Source organism: Simochromis diagramma, unplaced genomic scaffold (genome assembly GCF_900408965.1).
Source record: "Simochromis diagramma unplaced genomic scaffold, fSimDia1.1 OVJJ01000433.1, whole genome shotgun sequence".
Classification (NCBI taxonomy): Eukaryota; Metazoa; Chordata; class Actinopteri; order Cichliformes; family Cichlidae; genus Simochromis; species Simochromis diagramma.
In genome coordinates this window covers 5,543,568-5,568,782 of record NW_024387031.1, presented here as the reverse complement: position 1 = coordinate 5,568,782, position 25,215 = coordinate 5,543,568, and the positions used below count along the sequence as shown (strand labels likewise).

The 25,215-nt window shown below is 43.4% G+C and overlaps 1 long non-coding RNA gene across 1 annotated transcript; it reads left to right on the top strand.

Moving 5' to 3' along the window:
- Positions 1 to 25,215, top strand: LOC120740728. Its single transcript, XR_005697472.1, has 3 exons — positions 1 to 17; positions 18,454 to 18,455; positions 25,119 to 25,215. It is a non-coding gene; the product is annotated as an uncharacterized LOC120740728 (long non-coding RNA).

The window sequence follows — 25,215 nt, the reverse complement described above, 5'->3', positions numbered from 1 at the left end:
AAGTTTGCAGCAACTGTGTGATGCTGTCATGGCAACATGGACCACAATCACAGGAATGTTTCCAGCACCTTGTTTAATCTGTGCTGTGAAGAATTAAAACAGCTCTGATGGCAACACGGGGTTCAACTCAGTACTAGCAAGGTGTACCTAACGAACTGTCCAGTGAGTATATATTTAACCAGAGTTTGCAAAGTCCAACAACTGTAAACTGAAGAGAGATGAGTGGGGTGAGGATTTATATGAATACAGACAGCTTTAACCTTTAAACACTCATAACAGATCAACAACAATACTGAGCGATTATCAGTCCAACCTGTCTCATCGATTTATTAATCATTTCTTAAAAAACAATGAAACATTATTAACTTCAGCAATATAAAACATCTAAATGTTTTCTTGGTTATCAGGCTAATTGTTGCCATTTAGCAGAAAAATAGTATTTTTTTTGTCCAAGGAGTTGAGTTGCTTCACTTTCCAAGGTTTGGTTTAAAAGGAGGAAATCTGGGACAGCGACAGCTCTTTCTCATCATATCATTAAGCAAACTACAAGCTCATTTTCATTTGAGTGACAGCAAAGTGTGAAGAAATGTTACACATCGATACTGCTAATAAAAGCTGTTGACCAAAAAATAAAAACACACAAAGCCTCGACCTAGACTAAGACTCCTAGACCAGAAACACAGGTCAAAGGTCAACACTACGACCAAATTATACCCGCAGAGCCCATGTGATTCAAAGTTTAGCATCACAGATAGAAAATACCAGCAAACACGTGAACGTGTGTGTACGTGCAGAATCCCTGACGGGGCCCTCATCACGCCACGAAGACGAGATCGGTTTTATCTGCTTCAGTCCAAATCCCCCCGTCAGGGCTGCGAGCGTTTATTAGAGAGAAGCTAAAGAAGGAGAAACAGAAATAGTACTTTTCACAGTTTTTTAATTTCCTCTCTGTGATTCATCCGTTATGTCTTCATCACTCTGTGAATAATGATTCAACTGGATTTATGATTCAGTGCCTTTCACCTTTTTTAATTTAATTTTTTAAAATGTGTTTGCTGAACATTTTGCTGGATGTTCTGGGCGGTAAAGCGTGGACGTTTTCCCTAATCGCTTTTTAACAGCCTTCACTTCACATGCAGCAGGAAAACAGATTCTCAGTTTGAGTGTAATTATTAAAGTTAATGACGGCTGAAGCTGCGGCATGGACTACACCGTTTAACTCCACTACAGGTCAGCGTCTCAGCGTGGAAGTGAACCCCGCTTTGCTTCGCTTCTCTGATAAAATATATTCAGTATTAGCTCAATATTGAAATTATTATTTTGTTCAGCTGGAAATGAGCTTTTTTAAAAAGCAGTACAAAGTTGGAGTTTAGTGCTCTGACATGTTTTATGGGTCTCACAGAGACATAGCAGACTGAAATAAAGCAGAATTACTCTTCAAATTAAATTTACAGTGGACTCAGGAAAATTCATTGGCATGGTATTTTGTATTTACAAATGAATCAGAATCAGAAAGGGTTTTATTGCCAAATGTTGAGCAGGTTTACAACATTAGGAAATTGCTGCGGTGCTTAGTGCAAACATACTGTCATATAACGCTTAAATAGACATGAAAATAAAAATAAGAATAAGAATTAAAAGTGCTAAGTAGATAGATATATACATGAGTGCAGGTGGTGATCAGTGCCAAACATGGAATGATGCAGTGAACACAGCGTAGGGTCATGAGTTAGTGGTGGGAACAGTCATACGGTTATTGTTCATGTGTCCAACAGCAGAGGGGAAGAAACTGTTCTTATGGCGAGAGGTTCTGGTGCGAATGGACCGGAGCCTCCTGCCTGAGGGGAGCAGGTCAAACAGACTGTGTCCAGGGTGAGAAGGGTCAGCTGAGATCCGAGCTGCACGCCCCAGTGTCCTGGTGGTGTACAGGTCCTGCAGAGATGGGAGTCTGCAGCCAATCACCTTCTCAGCAGAGCGCACAACACGCTGCAGTCTCTGTTTGTCCCTGATAGTGGCTCCAGCGTACCACACGGTGATGGAGGAGGTGAGGATGGACTCGATGATTGCAGTGTAGAATTGCATCATCGTCCGTGTTGGCAGGTTGAATTTCTTCAGCTGCCTCAGGAAGTACATCCTCTGCTGGGCTTTCTTGATGACGGAGGTGATGGTGGGCTCCCACTTCAGGTCCTGGGTGATGGTGGTACCCAGGAAGCGGAATGAGTCCACAGAGGTGATGAGGGTGTCAGTCAGGATGAAGGGGGGGAGTGGAGCTGTGTGCTTCCTGAAGTCCACAATAATCTCCACTGTCTTCTGGGCATTCAGCACCAGGTTGTTGTGGCTGCACCAGGACACCAGACGTTCAACCTCCCTCCTGTAGGCAGACTCATCCCCGTCCGAGATGAGCCCAATAACGGTGGTGTCATCTGCAAACTTGATTAGCTTGACAGACTGGTGGGTGGAGGTGCAGCAGTTGATGTACAGGGAGAAGAGCAGAGGAGAAAGAACACAGCCCTGAGGGGAGCCGGTGCTGATGGTCCGGGAGTCCGAGACATTCTTTCCCAGCCTCACATGCTGCTTCCTGTCCGTCAGGAAGTCAGTGATCCACCGGCAGATGGGATCAGGCACATTCATCTGGGAAAGCTTGCCTTGGAGATGGTCTGGAAGGATGGTGTTGAAGGCAGAGCTGAAGTCCACAAACAGGATCCTGGCGTAGATTCCTGGGGAGTCCAGATGCTGCAGGATGAAGTGTAGAGCCATGTTGATGGCGTCATAGAATAGAATAGAATAGAATAGAATAGAATAGAATAGAATAGCCTTTATTGTCATTGTACAGAGTACAATGAAATTGGAGTGCCACTCCCTTGGTGCAAGTTTCAATAATAAATATAAATGTAAAATATAAAAAGTACAAAAAAACAATCGTAAGTACTCAAACAATAGTATGTACAATATATACAGGATAGCAGCATTAATATAATGACAGTGACGGTATGGAATAGGTTCAATTGTTTTTGTGCTTATTTACTACGGTGATAGCTCTGGGAAAGAAGCTATCCCTGAATCTGTTTGTCCTGGTTTTATGTGACCTGTACCGTCGGCCTAACGGTAATAGTTCAAACAGTTGATTGCTGGGGTGAGAGTGGTCCTTGATGATATTGCCAGCTCTGCTGAGGTACCGAGAGTTTGCAGTGACCTCCAGGCTGGGCAGAGAGCAGCCAGTGATCTTCTGGGCTGTGTTGATGACCCTCTGCAGTACTTTCCTGTCCACAGCTGAGCACCCTGCATACCATGATGTTATGCCGTACGTTAGGATGCTCTCTATGGTGGCTCTGTAAAATGTCACCAGCAGCCTCTCCTCCAGGTTGTTCCTCCTGAGCACTCTCAGAAAGTGGAGACGCTGCTGGGCCTTTTTAACCACCGCCGTAGTATTTGCAGTCCAGGAGAGGTCATCAGAGATCTGCACGCCCAGAAACCTCATGGAGTGTACCCTCTCCACACAGCTCCCGTGAATGTAAAGTGGGGCCGGGTCTGCTCTGCCCTTCCTGAAGTCCAAATAAGTTCTTTAGTTTTCGTGGTGTTCAGTTGGAGGTTGTTAACTGAACACCACTCAGTCAGTCTGTTGACCTCATCTCTGTAGTCCGACTCATCCCCCCTTGAGATGAGTCCAACCACTGTGGTGTCATCCGCGAACTTTATGATGGTGTTTGAGAGATGGGTAGGGGAGCAGTCGGATGTGTAGAGCGTAAACAGGAGGGGACTCAAAACACATCCTTGTGGAGACCCGGTGCTGAGTGTGATGGTGCTGGACCGGTGGGGGCTGAGTCTGACAGACTGTGGTCTATTTGTCAGGAAGTCCTTGATCCAGAGGCAGATGGGGGTGGAGAGTCCCAGGTGAGACAGTTTCTGGACCAGGATCTCCGGGATGATATGATTGAATGCTGAGCTGAAGTCCAGAAAGAGCATTCTCACATAGCTTCCTCGGTGCTCCAGGTGACTCAGCGCAGTGTGGAGCGCTATGGTGATGGCGTCCTCGGTGGATCGATTTGTCCTGTAGGCAAATTGGTGGGGGTCCAGAGTGGGAGGCAGACCGGCCCTGATGTGCTGACAGACCAGTCTCTCAAAGCACTTCATCACTACAGGCGTAAGTGCAACAGGCCTGTAGTCATTTGGGCTGGCCACAGCTGTCTTCTTGGCGATGGGGATGATGGTGGAGGTTTTGAGGCAGGGCAGGACGGTGTTTGATGACAAGGAAAGGTTGAAGATTTTAGTGAAGACTCCGGTCAGTTCGTCAGCACATGCTCTGAGAACCTTTCCATGTATTCCATCAGGACCTGCCGCCTTCCTGGGATTCACTGACCTTAGAACACACCTCACTTGATGCTCCCTGAGTGTTAGTGTGCCAGTGCTGGGGGCGGGTGGAAGTGGTGTGGCAGCTGGGGGCCTGGTCATCTCAAAGCGGGCGAAGAAACGGTTTAGATCCTCAGCCAGTGAGGCATCAGTCCTAGATGTCGCCTGGTTATTGCTTCTGTAGTTGGTAATGTGATTGATCCCCTGCCACATTTTTCTGGGGTCGTTGTCAGCAAAGTGATCTTCAATCCTCCTCCTATAGGTAGCCTTAGCTTTCCTGATGCCTCTGATGCCTGATGCATCTACAGACCTGTTGGCTCTGTATGCAAACTGCAGGGGGTCCAGGAGGGGGACCGTGAGGGTCTTGAGATAGGAGAGAACCAGGCGCTCAAATGACTTCATGACCACAGATGTCAGAGCCACGGGTCTGTAGTCTTTTAGTCCAGTGATCCTAGGTTTCTTGGGGACAGGGATTATGGTAGAGGACTTGAAGCAGGCAGGCACATGACATGCCTGCAGTGAGGAGTTGAAAATGCCAGAAAACACTGGGGCCAGCACGTTTGCACAGTGTCTGAGGGTGGCAGGAGACACACTGTCTGGGCCGGGAGCTTTTCGAGCATTCAGACTCTTAAACTGCTTCCTCACATCTGCTTCATGAATATGAAGAGTTGTGGTGGGAGGAGGTGGTGTGAAATCCTCCTTTGTGTGGGGTGAGGAGGGGGGTGTTGTAGGTGAAGTGTTTGATGGTGGTGATGGCTCTATGGAGGGGGGAGAGGTGGGGGAATGAGTGTCCAAAGTCTCTTTTGTTGGGGCCGTTGGAGGTGTGAAGGCTGCCTGATGGCTCGTCAAAACGGCAGTAAAAGTCGTTGAGGGTGTTGGCCAAGAGCAAGTCATCAGTGGAGTGGGGGGTTTTAGGCTTGTAGTTGGTGATATTCCTAAAACCTTTCCACACAGAGGCCGAGTCATTCTCTGAGATCTGCTGCTGCATCTTCTCAGAGTGCTGATGTTAGCAATGTCCACTTCTTTAGTGAACCTGTACTTGGCCTCTCTGTAGCAGTCCCTGTCTCCACTTCTGAACGCCTTTCTCTTTTCCAGCCACAGCTTTTTGAGTTTAGGAGTAAACCAGGGTTTGTCATTGTTATAACTCACCCTGGTGCGTGATGGCACAATGCTGTCCTCACAGAAGTGGATATAGGAGGTGACAATGTCCGTAAACTCGTCCAAGCTGTTAGAAGCAGCCTTCATTGTGTCCCAGTCTGTAGACTCCAAACACGTGCGAAGCTCCTCCACAGCCTCGTTGCTCCACAGTTTTTTAGTCCTCACGACAGGCTCCATGACACCAACGATAGTTATACGAAGATGTATAACTGACATTTACTTCCTGCGGTGTGGGCTGGTGGCCACCTCACACCGCATCCATTCCTGCTCGCCAAGGGCACTTCCAGACACTTTAGCTATCCTGTGTTCAGATAATAAGGTATACAGGCTACATACAGAGATACAGAACATACAGTGGCATAACACGACAGAGCAGGGTGGTCTGTGGATGACTCATTGCTAGCTCGTGCAGTGTGTTTTCTTGGAACGTTTGTCGGTGCTTTGTCCTGAAGAATTACTGACAGCAGCAGAATCAGCCAGATTTAAACGAGTCTGAATATTTGTGAGATGATTTTTGGTGTTTTTAGGTTCTGGTTCTGTTTTAAGAAGAGTACATCCATCAGCAGCAGCCTGAGGTTCATCTGTTTCATGCTGCTCTGCGTTAAATGTGATGGTCAGCTGCTGCATTAAAAACCATCACAAATACATTTTACATTTTGACTCTATGACTTTGTTAAAGAGGAGAATGAGGAGCTGCGAATCTTACTGAATCAAATCAAATAAATTATGCATTTCAAACTCCTTTTGTTCTGTATTTGATTACATAACAGGAAATGATGGACCGCCAACACTGCAACCACTAGAACTTTTTCCACCCCCTCTTCTCTTGCTCCTGGTTTTGCGCCCTAACTTTCCTCTCCTCTTGCACCTGCGTCGGGTCATTCGTCATGCGTGTCATCTGCAGGATGTCACACCTGAGCAGCGTCTCTCTCTCTCTGCTGAAGATCTATGAGCCATGGATTTCATATTTTCAGCTTATTTACCTCGTCGTTTGTTTTCATTTTTTTTTTCCATTGATGCGGGTCATTTCACAGTTCGGAGTCGTTTCCAAATCTCCGCCTCACAAACACTCATACATTATAACTTTGCGCCTCTCCCCCTCGCAGGCTGCAGGTAGAGGAGGAAATATGTTTCCGCCACATGCTGATTTACAGCGAGCTGCTGGTGGAGGCTGATAGATATTTGTTTCAGCGCGGCCGCTGGGAGTCAGATGGCGACTGTTGCTACGTCTTCATATCCTCAACACCGCCTGATGTGCTCTCACATCCTCCTATAGAAAATTTCTCAGATAGGGTTTATCAAAACAGGGAAAAAACAAGGTGCTGGCATCGGCGGCGACATGAATCATGATAGAAGGGATTAGCTTACAGGATGAGGCTGCTGGCTGCTAACATTAAAGAGGCGTACCATCCCATATAGAAAAGATATATATAAATCTTATAAAGTTTGTATCTGTCTTGTGTGAAACTTGTATGAAAAGCATACAAGTGTGAAAACAGATATGAGATCCCTGGAAAATGTACATAAATGAAACTTGTATGTTTTGGATACTTACTAAAACAATATATGAAAGTAATGAGAAAGCGGCCACTTTTCATGAGTAAATCATATAAGCCTTATGTGATAAGTAAGGTAAGTTATAAAAACATTCACACCTGCGCAGCTGCTATGAAAGTTTAACTTATCTTAGAGACCAAAACTGTTTCTGTATCAGGCTGTAAACAAGTTTATTTCTGCTGTAAGGTTTTAACATGGGTATCTCTGGGGACTGACTCACCCACTGATGGAGTCCCTGGTGGACATCAGAGGAACTGCAGGATTCTACAGCATTAACTCTACAGCATTAACGTCTTGGAGGTTGCTGCTTGGTGCTCTGACTGAAAACCCCCCCAAATCAGAAGACCCCCTATGAGCAAGCAGTGTGGCAACAGTGGGAAGGAAAAACTCCTAAAGAGGAAGAAATCTCCAGCGGAACCAGGCTCAGGGAGGGGCGACCATCTGCTGCCACCGGTTGGAGGTGAAAGGAGAAAGACAGGCCAAAAGACACTACTGAGAACTTACCTAAAACATGCCTAATTTGGTATTTTAGCCAAACATAAGTGAATCTAGATAGCGCTACATAAGCGTAATCTGATTTATGGCCAGTTTGAGCCTCAAAGGGTCCATAGTTTACAAAATGAGCCTCATTATGTTTTAATAAGACTTGAAACTAGTGACTAAGACGGCATAATTATTGGGAACGTGTTAATTCTTCAGTTTGTGACTTTGATAGTCATTTCTCACAGAGGAGTCGCCCCCTGCTGGCCACTAGAAAGCATGCAGGTTTCAGTCACTTCTGTATTGGCCTGCCTGTTCAGCTCATCTTTGATATAATATCTACGGTTTCAATAGACAATTTCACACTCTTCTTTTTTATTCTCTTTTATCTGATGCCTGGTGTTGACTTTGGTGAATTTCCTCTTCATGTCTGTCTGTGTGAGATGAATTTCTGATGCTCTGTAGTGATTCTGCAGCTACACGACTTCCCAGCACAATACTGCTCCAGAACAAATAGGCCCTTAATTTACTTTTTGATAGCAGAGCAGTGAAATGTACTTCATAGTGAGTTATGGGTGTTAGAAAATAAGCTGCCCTGATCTTTATGCTCCATTATCTGTAATCCTTTTACACACTCAGCCTCCACTGGTGTGGGCCAGCTTTCTTTACGATGCACACAGAAAGAAGTCCGGTGGTTTGGGAAGCATTTTCTCCTCGAAGTCGGCAGTAAAAGGTTAACAGTCTACCGTGATAAATGGAAGCAGTAAGAATGTGATGAGGTTCACTGTGATATTCCCTCTGCTAACAGCTTCACATCAGCATTTACGACCAGAGGTTAGCAGCACCGTCAGCTAAAAGCTGTGGTCAAACAGTGAATGAGGTCAGAGGACCACAAGAAACATCAATACAGTCCCGGTGTTCTGACAAACCATCCTACTTTGGCAAAACGTCCTACCGTAAGTAGTTTATGCACATTTCTGCTGTCACAGAGCAATTCCAGCACAAATTTAAGTAGGTATGACGGTTTGCCACTTAACTTTGGCCATCAGAGTATGCGTGTAGCTTATATTCATAAAGCCAGGATGGTTTGTCACTTCATTTTACCCGTTAAAGTATGCTTGTAGGTCACATTCACAAAAGTAGCATGGTTTGGCACTTAATTTTACCCGTCAGAGTATGTTTCTAGCTCTTATTAACAAAGGTAAGATGATTTGCCACTTAGTTTTAGCTGTTAAAGTGTTCTTGTAGGTCACATTCACAAAAGTAGCATGGTTTTGCACTGAATTTCGTGTTGTGCGCATGCGTAGAAACAACGGGTAGGATGGTTTGTCAGGTAAGATGGATTCCCAGAACACCGGCATCCAGAACTCTCTCATCCAAGTGAATCAGTGTTTTCTTTTAACTATTACAAAAAACTGCTGGTAGGGATTAAATTAGCTGACTGGAATAACTCTTTAGGATCTGAAACAGCCCTCAGCATCAACTGACGGTCCAAAACCTGCAGTGCCTCCAACGTCCACTAGAGGCTCCAAAGTTGAGCCAGTCACCACAGACTCTCATGTTAAAATGTCCAACTTTACAGCAGAAATAAACATGTTTACAGCCTGATACAGAAACTGCAGATAATGTTCCCACTTTAGAACAACTGTATTAAGCCTTAAAGCTTGTGTAACCGGTGTGATTCTGCGTTGTGTCTGATAAAAAAGGTAAAAGAAAGAAAGACCTCCAAGTAAATAATTTGCCCACTCCAGCTCCTCTCCCACAGGGGAATTGTAGAAAAGGGCTGGCATTTATTTTTACATTAAACATAAAGTATGCATTTACACGTAACATATTTGACATAAGATAAAACAAAAACAACAACATGAAATCCGACATACCTGATAAAAAAGGTAAAAGAAAGAAAGACCTCCAAGTAAATAATTTGCCCACTCCAGCTCCTACGACCAAATACAAACAGTGGGGAAGAGGGTTAGCTCAACCCACCACAACTTCCAAGCTAGCAAGGAGTATATATTCATGCTAGCATTTATGGCGCCTAAAACACATTTATGATACACACATACTACACACTTATAACATCTAACAAAAACAGGCTTAATAATGACAATAATTGAACTAAAATCGCAATCAGAAACATCCAGGTGGCTAAATATGCATTATATGTGTTTTAATGTGTTGGAAAGAAATGACACCCACCTCTCCCACAGGGGAATTGTAGAAAAGGGGAGAGGCAAAAGGGGTACACTGTATTTATAGGATTGCACCAAAGAAGAAGAAGAAAAGGATGAGGAGGGGCTCTAATTGATAATGAACACAACTACAGGCTTGGAGGTCCTAAAAGTCAGGTATAAAAGGAGCAGTTTGGGGGTTTAGAACACATTTTGTGTAATTATAACAATGTGATTTATGACCCTGTTACACTTGGTCTCTTTGACTGACAGGTGGCAGCACAGGTGGCTGTAGCTGCTAGCTCACATCTGCTAATTGGAGTCCCTGAACTGGACCTGTGGAGGATATTTGTGCTGCTGGAGTCTTTTGAAGCGTTTTTAATGTGATTCTTTGACCAATAATGTGAATGCTTTAATGCTGTCCGTGAAGTCTGTGCGCTAGTTTTTCTGAAATTGTAGGATTTTATATGGACAATGCCCCCATACAGTCTGTGGATACAGCTTGTTTTTGTTAAAAAATAAATAAATCTCTATGTAAATCCAGAGCAAATCGTCTGCAACTTTTACCATATGCAGAAAAACCTTAAATGTTTATCTTTAGCAGTCACAGATTGTGGTTTTCTTTACTTGTGTTTTTGTATTTACACGCTGTAAGTAAAGCACAGCCACCATCAGCCTCAGACAGACTGAGGGGACTGCTGGGATTCCCTTCATCTTCAGTCTGTCGACGTCACTCAAGCATCAACGCAGTCGTCAACAGGCTCTCCAAAGTTTCAGGCGTGATGAGAAGTTTCTCTGTTTAATATCCAACAATTAGGAGGAAGTTGATTTAACGCCACAGAAATGTAACATTTGTCTCCGCGGCGGGGAGAAACAAAAGAGCCGTCCTTCGAGGCCTCATATCAGCAGCCATCTGGACGGGAGTTTGGCTGCGAAACAGCGATTCCCTGCAGACACTTCATATGAAACTTTAATTAACGGGGAGAGCGTGTGATCACGGTACGGTGAATCAGTGGCCTCAGTGGCTGACAACAACAACCTTCCTCCTCATGCAAACCTCACGATGGCAGCGCCGGGTTTGCAGAAGGAAAAGAAGAGGAACTAATTAAATTCAGGTCTCGCCTCCCGGTTTTTCTCTTTAAGCGGAGAGTGTGAGGGGAGGAGAAGACAGAGAATTAAACGGCAGCTTCATCAGTTTGGCCTGTGATGCCTTTACCATGAGCGATCTGAAGTACAGGACTCCAAACTCAGGCCGGTGGCATCACTTAACAAAGCTGCTTTTTCCTGTGAATGGGGATTACTCTGCTCATTTCCAGCTCCAGCTAACAAAATAGCTTTGCATTATTTATGGTTTATGCAAAGCTAACTTTCTGACTGGCTGCCTCAGGCAAACAGCAGGTCAGTGGGCATCTGTGCCAAAAGTTTCTGAGGATATTCTCTCTCCATGGCATCACGCAGTGTTTTCAATATAATAATAATCATTCTTTTCTATGTCCACATATGTTCATTCATGGACTGGACCAGAGTAGCTTTGCATGAGTCAGTTTAAAATAATCCTGTTATCTCAGACTCTGTCTGAAACAAGACATTTTTGTTTCTCCCTTTTTTTTTTATTGCAGGTGGGTGTGGTTTCTCTGTTGATAGTCATTTAAGGATATCCCCTCTGTATGACATCATCTAGATCCACGAGTAGAAAAAAAAAAAAACACCCTGAAACTTTGACTATGTTTATTACGATCATCCAACACTGTAAGGGAAGCTGTATGACAGGAAAAAAAGAGAAGCAGAAAAGTTCTACTTTAAAGTAGTCGAACTGCAGCCAATATGAAATTGGCCCATAGCAAAAACTTCACGCCCCAAATCAAAATGGAGGATGTTGCAAAGCAGTATCCTTAATATTGACACAAAATAAATAAAATACAATTCTGATGTCAGGTTTCCTTGGGTTGTTGACCCAGCGTTTTCAGTTTTGTCATGTTCAGTTAATTTCCCACATTCAGTTTTCTCACTTCCTGTTTTCTGTGCCAGCATACCGCCTGTGTATTCTTCTTCTTCTTTCTTACATTTGTACTGGCGGTTGGCAAACAATTGAAAGGTGCATTACCGCCACCAACTGGTATGGACGCTTGTGTATTGTGTTCCAGTTATTTCCATGTATCATTAGTCAGACTAAGTTCAGCTGTGTACTCACTGGTTTCTAATCATTCATCACCCAGCGTGTATTTAAGTCCTCAGTTCCATCCGTTTCCTATCGTGTCATTGATGTTGACATTATTGTTGCTCCCGTTTGTATGCAGTTATTCAGCCAGCCAGCCAGCCAGCCAGCCATTCATTCATTCATTCAGTCAGTCAGTCAGTCAGTAAGTCAGTCAGTCAGTTAGTCAGTCAGTCAGTTAGTCAGTCAGTCAGTAAGTCAGTCAGTCAGTCAGTCAGTCAGTCAGTAAGTCAGTCAGTCAGTTAGTCAGTCTTGCCGTTCCTGCTTTGTTCATTCACCCGCTCCAATAAATCCTCATCATTCCGCACCGTGAGTCCAACGTTTAGGTCATCTCCTCCTCGCCTCCACACACACCCTCTGACAGAATGACATGACCCGTGCCAAGAAGACACGCTTTTGACCCAGCGGACTCGGACCTTTTTGAGCGGCAGGAGGCAGCGCTCTCCTTGTGGGCGGAAAAGCTTAAGGAGAGACAGCGGCTCTTCGCGGAGCGAGAGCACGTCTTCGAGGGTACTCGCTTTGCTCTGGGAGGGCCTCGGAGACGCCGCGTTCACCCACCTGCTACCTCCCCTGCACTGGAACATGTGCCGTGGAGAGTGGGCGTTTCTCGCCGCGCTTCGGCGACTCCCTCTCTCGCAAAACAAACTGTTTTGTTTCGGCCTTGTGATATAAATATATGCAGAAATACTGTTTTGCAAGTATTTGGATATTTTGTGATAAATACATCCAAATATATGCAAAAATAGTTAATTTTTTGGGCTACAGCTTCACAGAGCACTACTCATTCTGAATAATCTTAATACCACTCTGTATTTAACAGATGTCCAGAGTGTCTGCAGTTCTTAATTATATTAGTATTTAATTAATAATCCTCTGTGTTTATTGCTTAATGAGCTTAACCACCAGCCTCTTTACCGCCATCTTCTGATTAGAAAGAAAAAGTGTTTTAAGGTAAGAAACCGTATAAAAAAAAACTATATTTTCAATAATGTGGCAACCGTATGAATATTTAAAAGTCACGGCCATCCCAACTACATAAACTTTGATTTATAACATAAATCAAATGAGGTGTAGATGTTTTCTGAGGACAAAGTGATGTTGGGTGGACGAGGTTCTTTGCCGTTAAAAGCAAAAGCAGAAATGTGGTGTTTTTAACCGCTAAAAGTTTCCAGTGTTTTTTTTTTTTTTTTTTTTTGAGCAGATCTTTGCAGATGAGAAAGTGAGAAGAAGAAGAAGAAGCCAACACACAAACCAAAGCTTAGATTTCAAAACATGAGAAATGTAAATTATAATGCTGAAAGAAAAAAGCAAAGAGATTATAATACAGTTGTAACATGAAGGCAAGGAAAGAAAAGCAGTGCAAAGAGTTGTTAAAACTGTACAAAGATATGACACAGATCAAGTTTAATGCCTCCAGTTCCTGAAAGAAAAATGAGAAAAAGACCAATACGACGGGTAGACACGGAGAAAGAAAAAGATTATTTAATACTTCCTTCAGCACCAGTGAGAGCCATGACTGAAGGTTTGAATTGAACTGAAGTGAGCTGTTTTTTCCACTCCATCCGTCGGTGTGCAGAGACCACGAGACGCACACTGATCACAACAGTCACGCTCTGCTGCCTCTGTCACCGAGTGGAAAGCTTTAAATCTGTTTTTTCTGCAGCTGGAAGTCTTTCACACCAGACGAAGAGAGGCCAGCAGGATCGAGGCCGACTGCCCTCATTTTATTCCAAGAATAATCAGAAGAAAAGCTGAATGTAAAAACACACTTCCCTGTTTGTCTGCTGGGAAAATAAGAACAATCAGAAATGCAATTAAAATGTGTTATTTACCTGCATATGTGATAAAACACCTGAGCAATAAATTTCAGCCTGCTACACCTGCTCGTGTTAGGATAAAAGTCTGATTATTAGCTTGACACGAAGAATTTAAAATTCAGAGTTTTGTGATGAAATGACTCACAAATGTTAGAATTAAGATAAGTTAAAACCATTTCAAATAAAGAAAACCGTTGATTCAAACTTTGAAATGAAAATGTAACTGAATAGTCTGAATTATAAGGTCAAAGGTCACTCTTTCAAGGATGCCAGTGTTCACATTTTGGACAAAGACGAGAGATGGTTCTGTCACTACCCGATCCGTACCGGAAACCCGATCCGTACCACACATGTGCAAAAGGCCACTACTTAAACTGAACTAGCGTCATTACAAACGCGTGTTAAATTTGATTTAGTGATAGTCGAGTGTGTTCATGCTTGTCTGTGTGGAGAGGATTGTTGGAATAGTGATGATGATGTCTGCTGTCACTATCAATTGTCAGTAAACACTTAATCTGGCTGATGAATCTTCACGTGACATATTACTAAGTCAGTATTATTAGGTCTGTAATTAGGCGCCATTTGACTTATTTTACGTTGCTGTTTTTCAATTGGTGGACGCTCTCTGTTGAGGAGAGAAGCATGAATTTGTTTGTAAACGGATTATCCATTGTTTAAATGTCCCGGGCAGTCGAAAAGGAGGCAGAGCTGTTGAGAAATGCTAGGAGCTAACTGGGCGCTAACCGTGTCATTCAAATACATAACTGTTGCAATGTTGGCAAAGAGAGGAAGTGACGTAAGATTTGCGCATGCATGGTACCGATCGTGTTTCCGGTACAGATCGGGTAGTGACAGGTTCAAAAGAGGAGTGAAAGAAGCCATCTATGCCCACTTTGAACAACCATCTTTAAAGAGAGGGCGGCGCTTACGACACCAACTGTCTGCCACCAATGACTGTAGAAAACATGGATGACGCGAGAGCTCCAAAAAAATGAAGCCAAACCCCCTGGTGTCTGGCTGCAGTATAGGTCATAAACCCCATGTTAGCGGATGGGACTGGGGTCAGACTAAAATTAATTTATTCTCCTCAGACAATTTTTTTCCAAAGATTCTTTCTTTTATTATCAATAGTTCTCATCACGCTGATTTATGTCCAAGGCGTCTCCTTTCCCATAAGTTTGATTCCAATTACTACTGCAGCGCTTTTAAATTGGGGTAACAGTCACGGAGAAACTTGCGTATCTCTGTCCGGGAATAGCAGATAGAGCGTAGGCTCTGAGAGGAGGGCCAGCGTTTACGTTACGTTACGTTTTAACCTGACAGCCTGAGGTGTTTTTCAGTAAGCTGGACTACCCGACAGAAGGACCCGAGGCCCCGCTGCACTTTTTCGGTAAATTCAACGTGTTTGTAAGCTAATCTGTAACTACCGTCCTTAGCTCGGTCCTGAGACATAGCTAATTAACGTTACTGTACTTTTATTACAAGTATTATACTGTAAAAACAACAGGCTTCAGCTCCTGTGCAGAGCTGATTATTAAATATGTGCAAATAGCAGCATGTTTTCAGTCTCTTGCCACATCTGTAAAGACAGTAATACCAACTTAAAAAAACAAAGCTTGTACTTCAATAACTCCTCATTAATCAGTAACTATGGATTAAACGGTAGAACTGAAAAAATGTAAGAGAAGAATTTCACATCCTGAGTGTGTGAGGACAGAGAAGGATCAGCTTTATTTCAATTTTGAGGGATAAACTTTATATTTCAGTTTGTGATGATTGTGTTCTCTTTGTGATTTCAGGAGCTGCCCTCAGATTCAGACCTCAGGGCTCAGCCTGTCTCTGTGGCACCCAGCAGACAGATCATCCAACATGTTCACATGTTAACTGCAAAATTAACTGATGAAAGCAGTACAAAGTTTAAAATACCACATATGCTGTCAGTGAAAGCTGCAGCTGTTTTATTAATAAAGTTAAAGATAAAAAGTCAAAAGGATTGTAACTGTAACTGTGTCACTATATATCAGCATTAACAGGACCTCAGTTTGGTGTTTCAGAAAACTGCTGAACTCAGACCTGCACAGCTTCCATTTTAAACACTTTATGTACTCAGCTGCATGAAGCACACATGAGATTTTTTCTTACACAATTAAATAAAACCTGATGAAGGTCAAAGGTCGTCACTTGTATGTTGAACTACAAACTGGTGATCTGGAATTCTTTCACAGTTTTTTGCAGATAGTGTGTTATTTACTGTAAAGAGTAAAGAGTTATTGATACCAGAGTAACCAGAGAGGATAATATATTTTTAAATATATAACTTTCTACAGGACTGAATATAATATTTCATGTAAAAGTCCAGAGCCTCTGAGGTTTATCCAAGTATTTACAACATTACACAAACCAAAGGTCTCACCACACTGTTCATGAAATGCTGGGTTTATCCATCTCCTGGGGCGGGCCTACAGTGGAGCTCTGAAGATTTCCCTGTGAGGGAGCTACTGGTGAAGATCAGGAGGTCCTCCTTGATCAATGCGATGAGCTTCAGTCTTCCGGTTGTTTTTTAAATGAAGCCTCTCTCAGTGGGTCAACAGAACTTCTGGCACAGGACAGCTGTGATGAAAGAAAGGCAAGAAGTTTCTCCAAACCTCTGGACCCACAAAACCCAGCTTAGTCCTGATGGTCTCCCTCACTAGTTTCTCCCCAGGGTGAATGTAGCTGTTGATAATACTATGGACTCTATTATTAATGAAAATAACAAATTACACTACTGAAACCTTCTGCTGCTGTTTTTAAAGTTTCCATGTTACTAGGCTGTAGAGGGTTCTGAAGATTTAAACAGTTTTAGATCCGTGAGATTCACAGTCTTATGTTAAAATCTGGAAGGACAGCATTACATTTTTGATATTAACAGTAACTCTGGGCCTCTGTGGAATGTGCAGCTGATCTCATCACTGTCTAAAAATGGATAACAAAAACTAAGGAGTTGATTCTCAATCATTCAATAACAGACTATTAGAGTAACTGGTATGTAGCATCGCTAACTAGCTAGCAACAAGCCTCCAACACAGTGGGTATGCTAGTGGCTAATCTAGCAAACGAATTAACAACAGAGTGATTTTAGATGTTGTAGAACTATAAGATGTTAAGCTGTGTGTCTTTTTTGTAACAGTGACATTGTTGTATTTACCTTAATTGAATCAGTCGTCAACCGCGGTAAACGACTGACGAGTCGATTGTTGGATGAAACGTCTTAGAAACGTTTCATCCAACGTACTTAGGAAGTACAGTCACTTTTTTTTCTAAGCACCTTGACCTGGATGCATGAGACCCTACACAGACATCTCATATAATTAAAAATTAAGAATTAAAAAATGAAAACCATAATCTACCTAATTTTAAAGATTTATTGAAAAATCTGCTTAAATTATTATTATTGACGCCTGTGACTTAAATGATTTACAGCTGCCTAAAATCACCACCATTTAGCATGATAATAAATCACGTTTCCACTCAGATCTGATTTTCATCACAATGATGTTAGCAAAGTTGGACAGATTAGTCGCTATTACCCACTCAACATAGGATTTCCTACAGCTTAGCGTTACAGCTTACAGTCTGTTCTACAGGAAGTCAAGCACTAGCTAATGTTAGCCAGAAGAACGATAGCTTAGGGACCAATTTAAAAGTTTTCTTCTGTCAACAGTAATGGTCAGGTTTTTGTCCAGGAGTAGTTCGCTATATAGAATGTTTTTCTTCTGACTAATGATGTTAGATTGGCTATTAATCTGGACAATGCTCTACTTACCCAATGTAGCAGCTAACTGGCTAACCTCAGCTCACTTTGTAACAAACAGAAAACCCCTTTAAAGCCACTTCAGTTTATATATTTTGTCCTTATGTGGAGTTTGTGTTGAATCTAGTTATTTGGTGTCATTAATTATTAATGTACTCTATTTGTAAGCCAATGCTAGTTAGCATAGTGCCAATGTTTTATTACCATCCCATTCACTGTCTGTACTACTCAACTCATAGTGGCAGCTCCGTGTTTTTGTTTTGCGGTAAATTGCCCGCTCCTTATTTGAATAAAAATAAGGTCAAGTTGGTGCTTTGGCCTTTGCAGGAGTGTTCTTCCTCTATCTATAAACGACTCCTATTTCTCCAGTGTCTGAAATATTGTCTGTAAAATGTTCCACTGTGCACTCACTTCCTGTTAGCTTTGCAGCTAAAAACACTCCTGCGGACACCTACTGTAGACTCATCATCATCACTGTGAAAACCATCTCCTCTTTTCACCACTGAGCCTGTCTAGCATCTCACATCCAGACACTGAGATATCCTCATTATAAAAGAGAGAAAGCACCTTAAAAAGGAAAGTTATTCAGGTTTCTCTAAGTGCGAATCAACGACTTCCTGCTTATCGTTTGAATGAGTTGATGTGTGTCAGAAAAACGCCAAAATAAGAGAAACTGCTCCACTTTCTTTTCTCTTTTTTACTTTGAAGCAAGTCTGAATATGAGGGTTGATGTTTGTGACGAGCCCGAGGCAACAGAAACAAAGACGACATGTGTGAATGTGATACAGGAAGCTCGACAGCCTCCGTTACTTTTGTCGAATCCGCGGGAAAAATTTCACCAAACGCGTGTTGGAGGAGCTGTAATTAGCTCGGCTGTGATTTCCCTGCTGCTTTGATGAACTTGTGCACGTGGAGCGGTCGCGCTCGGAGAAGCCTCGAGGTCGACTCCGATCAGCTGATAGGGAGACGCATCCTTTGAGCCCGTCAAAGCGCAGAGAGAGGGAGAGAGAGGAAAGGCAAAACTCAGATTATCTCACATGCAAATCACGGCGCCGCCTCCGAGCTCAGTTCAATACTTTCATGCAGTTACATCATGGAGGAGGATCTGATTCTCTCATTCATGTGAATCCTGTGTGCAGACGGCTGAGGGAAATGTAATAAACACCAGTTCAGTCGGTCCTTTCACCGTAAAAAGTGACTCTTCAACAACGAAAATATTTTAATATTTACTCTCTTACGTTACGAAAACTACATGCAAGTTAAATTTTGTTTGTTTTCATCTTTAGTGTGGGAACTTTAACAAAAAGTATGAGTTAATTTTACAGAAATACTTTAAGTGTCGCTGTTAATAATAAAGCTAACAAAGCTCATAATTTTACAGCACAACCTACCTTTACATATAAACTTGAAACCTGGTTCACGCGTGGACCGACAGCATCACAGTTCATGAAATACAAATGCTAATCTATGTTTTGAGAATCCCTCTTACCCCTTTTTTCTTTTCGTAGTGCTATAATTTATTAATACTTTTATTAGTCAGTCTCATGTCTTTTGGTTTTCAGGTTTTTTGTGCTGTCAGCATTGTGTTTATACCTAAAAACTAAGCGAAAGACCGTATGTGTGTCCTGATTATGGATTTGTGTTGGTGTGTGGGGCTGTAGCCTATAGCAAATATTGTTACATGAGAGAGTGTCAGGTTGTTTTAGGAGAAACACCTAAGTAATGTAACAAGTAGTGTAATGAATTACTTTCTCCTGGGAGTGTTTAAGAAATGTGCTGCATTACTTTTAAGAAAAGTGTTCTGTGTAATATGTGTAATTGTCACGCTCAGGTGTCTGGAGAATGGAGAGAAGAGCCAAATACAGGACTGCAGGCGGGTTTGGAATGGAGCACAGATTTATTACAGAGACTGAACATGAATGACTGAAATAGAAACAGACGAGGAAAAGGAGATGACAAGACAAGGAACCGGGAGAAACTGAGGGCTTAAATAGACCAGATAATGTGGAGGATTGGAAACAGGTGGGAACACAGCTGGGATAAATCTAACTAATGACACAGAGGAAGTAGAACTAGGCATAATGCACATGGGACAAAGACTATCATGGCAAAGTGGTGACTCCCAAAGAGGAGCCAATGGGAACCCAATGATAATCAAAAAGGAATCGAATCAATAAGTGATATTCATAATGGAATCGGAATTGCTGCATTTTTGCTAAAATCAATTCTCATCCCCACCACATAGACAAAGAACAGTATAAACACTAAAATGCACCAAAGACTAACATAAACCAAGAGTTGAAACACAAACTGGAATACAAACTTAAAATGACATGAACACAGAAACCAATGTGGGCTGAAGACCCAAGACCACGACACCAACACGTTCCCAAAGGCGCAGCTTTTACTTTGAAGGCGAACAGATGCATGTAATGAATCTGCTTTACCATTCTTCAACACTTCTCAGTTTCACTGTGCTTGGAGAGCACTTAGCAAGTGTTTGCAGATATATTGGCATCATGCGTACAAACTACAGAAGACTATTGCAAACACAGGGAGGTTTCTGTCAACCCTTTGGGGAGAAACACATTTTTCCTAGTACTGGTCCTTATTCACTCAATCCTACAATGTCACCATGAAAATGGCAGAAGAGATAGTGTCTGCAAAACGTAAGTGTGGTTTATGTACATTTGTTTGGGCTTCTGTATTTCATATAGACAGCAGAAACATCTGGCACCTTGTAAGTTGTTGTGTGGGCTAGAATTGACTTTAAACTCATGAGCCAGGCATGGCTACAATGTTTGTTTGTGCAGAAAGTGAAAAGTGTGTGTGCTGCAGCATTTCGATGCTCCTTAAAGTACATTTAGTCTCCCGGTGTGGGCTGTACCTGTGTCTTTAGGTGTACACGTGTTCAGTGAGCACCATAATCTGTGTCTGCTGTTGGCAGCGGTGATCTGGAGGCAGAGCGTGTCTCACTGCGGCGCTGCTGTTATTTTGGGTTTTGCTCCGGTGGCTCATTGGTTTTCCCCTCGCCCTCCTGTGGGATCGCTAACCTGATGTGATCGGGCTAAGCGAGGCCGCTCGCCGCCCTGAATATATTGCTAAAACACAGTGTAGGCTGCATGGAAATGCTGCGGTTTAGCACGGAGGCCTGCAGTGATAGGATCAACCTGAAATGAATGTAACAGCTGAAAGAGCTGCAGCTTATCACTCCCTGTTTATCTGTGCCGGGTTTTACCTGCAGATCCTATCAGACAGATGTATGTTTAGTTCACAGGAAGCAGATCATTTCCCATAAGCCTCTGAGGCATGCATAAGGTTAGATTTGAAGAGAAAGGAGATACCAGCAGGACGTGTAAAGACAATAACAAAGCAAAGGTTTGTGATGTACCTGCGGCGTGTTTGTGCGCGCCCCACTGAATAAAGGTTTATCCAAACAGGCAGATAGAGTGAAGTGATGCTTCCCTCACACTGCAATCATTTCCCTTTTCCAACAAGGGAAACGTGTTTGTGTTTTGCAGCACTTTTCCTCTTCAGATAGCCCACAGCCGCTCGTCTTCTGTGCTCTGTTTGCCCAAATTGTGACTAAAATGACAAAGGAAGGCTAGTTTTTTGTCAGGCTGATGAATTATTTTAAATAAAGCATTTCTAGTGAGCCCACCACCCCCACAACCAAATCTCTCACCATCTGGAGGCTGAGAGTTAGCAACCGTGTCACAAAGCAGCTGCATTTTTACAAAGTCATCGGATTCAAGCTCACTTCCTGCTGGAAACACAAACGTAGCCTGTTGAGTGTTAGGACTCAAACAGATAATTACAGATTAAATGCCAAGTTTGTTCCAAAACAAGTTTGAATGAATGGAGAGCTAATAAACACAGAGCGAACAGCGCAGACTTTAAAGCTTCAGATCTGTTTCCAAAAACTTAGAAGATTTAAAACCTGAAGTAGAAAGACAGCAGACTACGCTCTTTTTAAATATTTGCTTGTTTTGAATTCGAGGCCACGAGCTGATCTGGAGAAAGCTCAGGTCACAGACCCGCTTCCTTCTGTGCTGCTTCTCCTCTAACATCCCTGTAGATGTTTGGGAACTGAGGAGACCGTCTGCTGCTGTTTTAGAGTCCTCATTTCCTCCATTCACCTGCTCGCTGTGCTTTTCTGGAGTATGAGCACAGCGAGATTTGGCACCATCTCCGAGATAAGAAAGGACTTCTCTGGATGGAAGCACATGTTGCTCCTGAACCTGGAGGTGTGGATCAGCATTAATGAGGCCTTCATGGTGGTCCAGGTTACCCCTGATATGTGCACTCATGCCCCTCCATACCATCACGGATGCTAGGTTTCATCTGTGTGCTGATAAGAAGCTGGTGGTTCATCTCCTCTTTACATTTTGTAGCATCCATGATATCCAAACAGAATCTCAGCATCTGATTGTTTACAGTGAGCTCAAGCTGGTCTTTAGGCTCTGTGAGTGATATTATCAAAGCTGAAGACTTCAAAGAAGTTTTCCTTTACGTTAAACTGTTTGCCCACAGAGTCTTCCTCATCTTTGCTTCTGAAAAGCTCAGCCTCTCCTTTTTTACCCAGTCATGTTTCTAATCAGCCTCATTAGCTGTAGTAACTGCAGAGGGATAAAGCCAATGAGCCACACCATGAAGAAATGAGAAAGAGCTGCTGATGTTAGGTTAAGAAGAGAGGGGACGATCAATGACCAGCAGTACGGCTTCATGCTGAGAAACAGAAATACAGACGTGATGTTTGCTTTGAGAGTTCTGATGGAGAAGTTTAGAGAAGGTCAGAAGGAACTGCACTGTGGATTTGTGAGAAAGCAGATGATTGGCTGCTGAGAGAGGAAGTGTGGCACTGCATGAGGAAGTCAGGATGAGAGATGTGTTCACAGCGGGGGTGGGATTGCATCAGGATCTGCTCTGAGCTCCTTTCTGTTTGCAGACGACACTGATCTGTAGTGAGAGCAGGTGGAGGCGAGGTGGAGGTATGAGCTGGAGAGAAGAAAAAGGACAGCATACATGTGTGGGAATAAGAAGGACACAGTGTAACACTAAGGCTTTAAGGAGCAGCTGGAAGAAGAAATTGTGAGATGTTTAACCTGCCGTTTATCTTTTAGTTTCCATCTGTTTTTCCTAATACTAAAACCACACTCTCAACACAGACTGGTTAAGAAGTCATGCAGAACATGCGCTGCCAAAATTTTACTGAAATTAGTTTCAAATTTCAAAGTTTTTCAGTTTCATTCTTTTATATTTTGTTTTGTACTATTGTTTTGTGCGATCGTGGCTCAAGAGTTGGGAGTTCGCCTTGTAATCGGAAGGTTGCTGGTTCGAGCCCCGACTTGGACAGTCTCGGTCGTTGTGTCCTTGGGCAAGACACTTCACCCGTTGCCTACTGGTGGTGGTCAGAGGGCCCGGTGGTGCCAGTGTCCGGCAGCCTCGCCTCTGTCAGTGCGCCCCAGGGTGGCTGTGGCTACAATGTAGCTGCCATCACCACTGTGTGAATGTGTGTGTGAATGGGTGGATGACTGGATATGTAAAGCGCTTTGGGGTCCTTAGGGACTAGTAAAGCGCTATATAAATACAGGCCATTTACCATTTATTTCTAAATAAATGAACGTTTGAAATGATTTTAGAGTCTCTGCGTCTGTGTTTTTATTTCAGTCATAATGAGTCCTGTCTGTTTTTGCTTCACAGAGCTGCAGACGTGGCAGGCCGTTACCATATAATCACACACCGTTTGTAAACTTAACTCCAGCCTTTGCCCTGGACTCGAGTCCCGGTGCTGCTGTTTTCCTCCTTCAGCCGGACAGATGCAGCGGCTGTTTGCTGATCGTCCCTGTGGTGGAGGTCAGACGGTTCAGGTGCCTCCAGATGGACAGAGAGGTCTTAAATGAAGGCAGCGAGGCACTGATGGAGGAGTAAAGTGCAGCCGAGCCGCCGGCGGAGCGAATGATGATCGCTGTGCAGAAAGAAAAGAGGCACACTTAAAAGTCCCAGGCTGCAGAGATCCATCTGACATTTGCAGGCGATGAAAATGTCACCGTGAGACCTGGAGGAGAGACACGAGGACACACGGCTGAAATATTTGACTCCACTTATCAAACTTCTGTCGTGCAGGAGCTGCTCTGTGACCGCAGTGACTGAAAACTCTTTAGTTTAATCGAAATTACTCACCCCTCCATTAAACACCTTCTCTGCGTTTCGATTTTTTGTTTCTTAGCATCAAATGCTCTTCATATCAGCTCAAGCTACAAGGGGCTGAAGTTCATGGCAAATTTTATTAACACAGCTATCCTAAACGGTTTCATCTCTTCACAAACGCTATGAGCTGTTTTTTTGTCGTCTGTGTGCCGTTCCATTGTCTAATACTCAGGTCAGTGATATCCCTGCAAGCCAAAAGCTGCGACTGCAGATGCTCTAAACTCAGTTTTTCTGGTCTTGGATCTTTGACAGCCATTCCCAAGATTCGGATTTCCAGCGCTGACTTTGGAAACTCTGTGTCATCTGTGGGTGAGCACGTCCAAACAAAGAGAGGCGCTGCGCTCTTTCAGGATTTTCTGTCTGTGCTCCCGCTGGCACGTCTCTCTCTGGGACTTGGATGAAGTTTCCGGTCTTTGTTGAAGCCGTTTCCTGTGATTTCTGCCAGTTGAGGTGACTTGTAGTTTCTCACCTTGGGTGAAGCGTAGGCAGCAGGGGGCGCTCACATGTTAACCTGCAGGAGAGCCGTGATGTCAGCCTGTGTTCGTCTGCCTTAGATGGTTCATATCAAAAAACTAGAGCCAATCAAAATGTGGACTAGCGTCTGACTCTGATCTTTCTATTTTTGTAGATTCATTTTATATCTGTGGATTCAGCGTCAGTGATGAGACTGTCCAGGATATCCACTCTCCCTCTGCACATGTCCGAACCATCTATGGATTCACTCTAATCCAGTCCTTCCTCGTCACTCCCAATGAACATCTGAGCATGTGCACAGGAGGGAGAGAGGATGCATTGGAGGAAAGATGATGATGATGGAAGACCTCTGAGGAGATTCATGGATGTAGTGAAGGAGGACATGCAGAGGGTTAGTGGGATAGAGGAGGATGCTGGGATAGGAGGAGGTGGAGGCAGATGATCCGCTCTGGCGACCCTTAAGGGAGCAGCGGGACGAAGGGGAAGGAGAAATGGCCAATCCAGGATTTAGAGATTCACTGAGGATATGATTTTATGATCATTACAAGCCCACAGCTCTAGCCAGGAGCACAGAAGCTCCACCCACCTGCTGTTCAAACTGTTTCTAAGAGGAAACCAGAAAATGAGAGAAGGATTATTTCCAACTGTGGTTTAGTAAAATTGTGGAGGTCATACTGGACAGACACACCGCACCAAGCTTCATGCTGCTCAACATGCCACGCCACCTGATCTGCAATGTACATGATGAAGATGGTGACCGATCGGGTAAAGGTTCAGTATACGGTCACTCTGTTTTCCATTGTAAGAATTAACAAAAGGAGGTAGGAAACATGCACCATGGATCCACTTTAATAGAAACACTGAATGAATCGGGTCTGTGGGCTGAGGAGGGTCAGGTGACCAGTGGCGTGTCTAGGAAATTTTTGTTGGGGGGGGCCAGGTAGGGGCACAGATTTGGAGAAGGGTGGCAGATGTAATTGGCAGATAATGTTT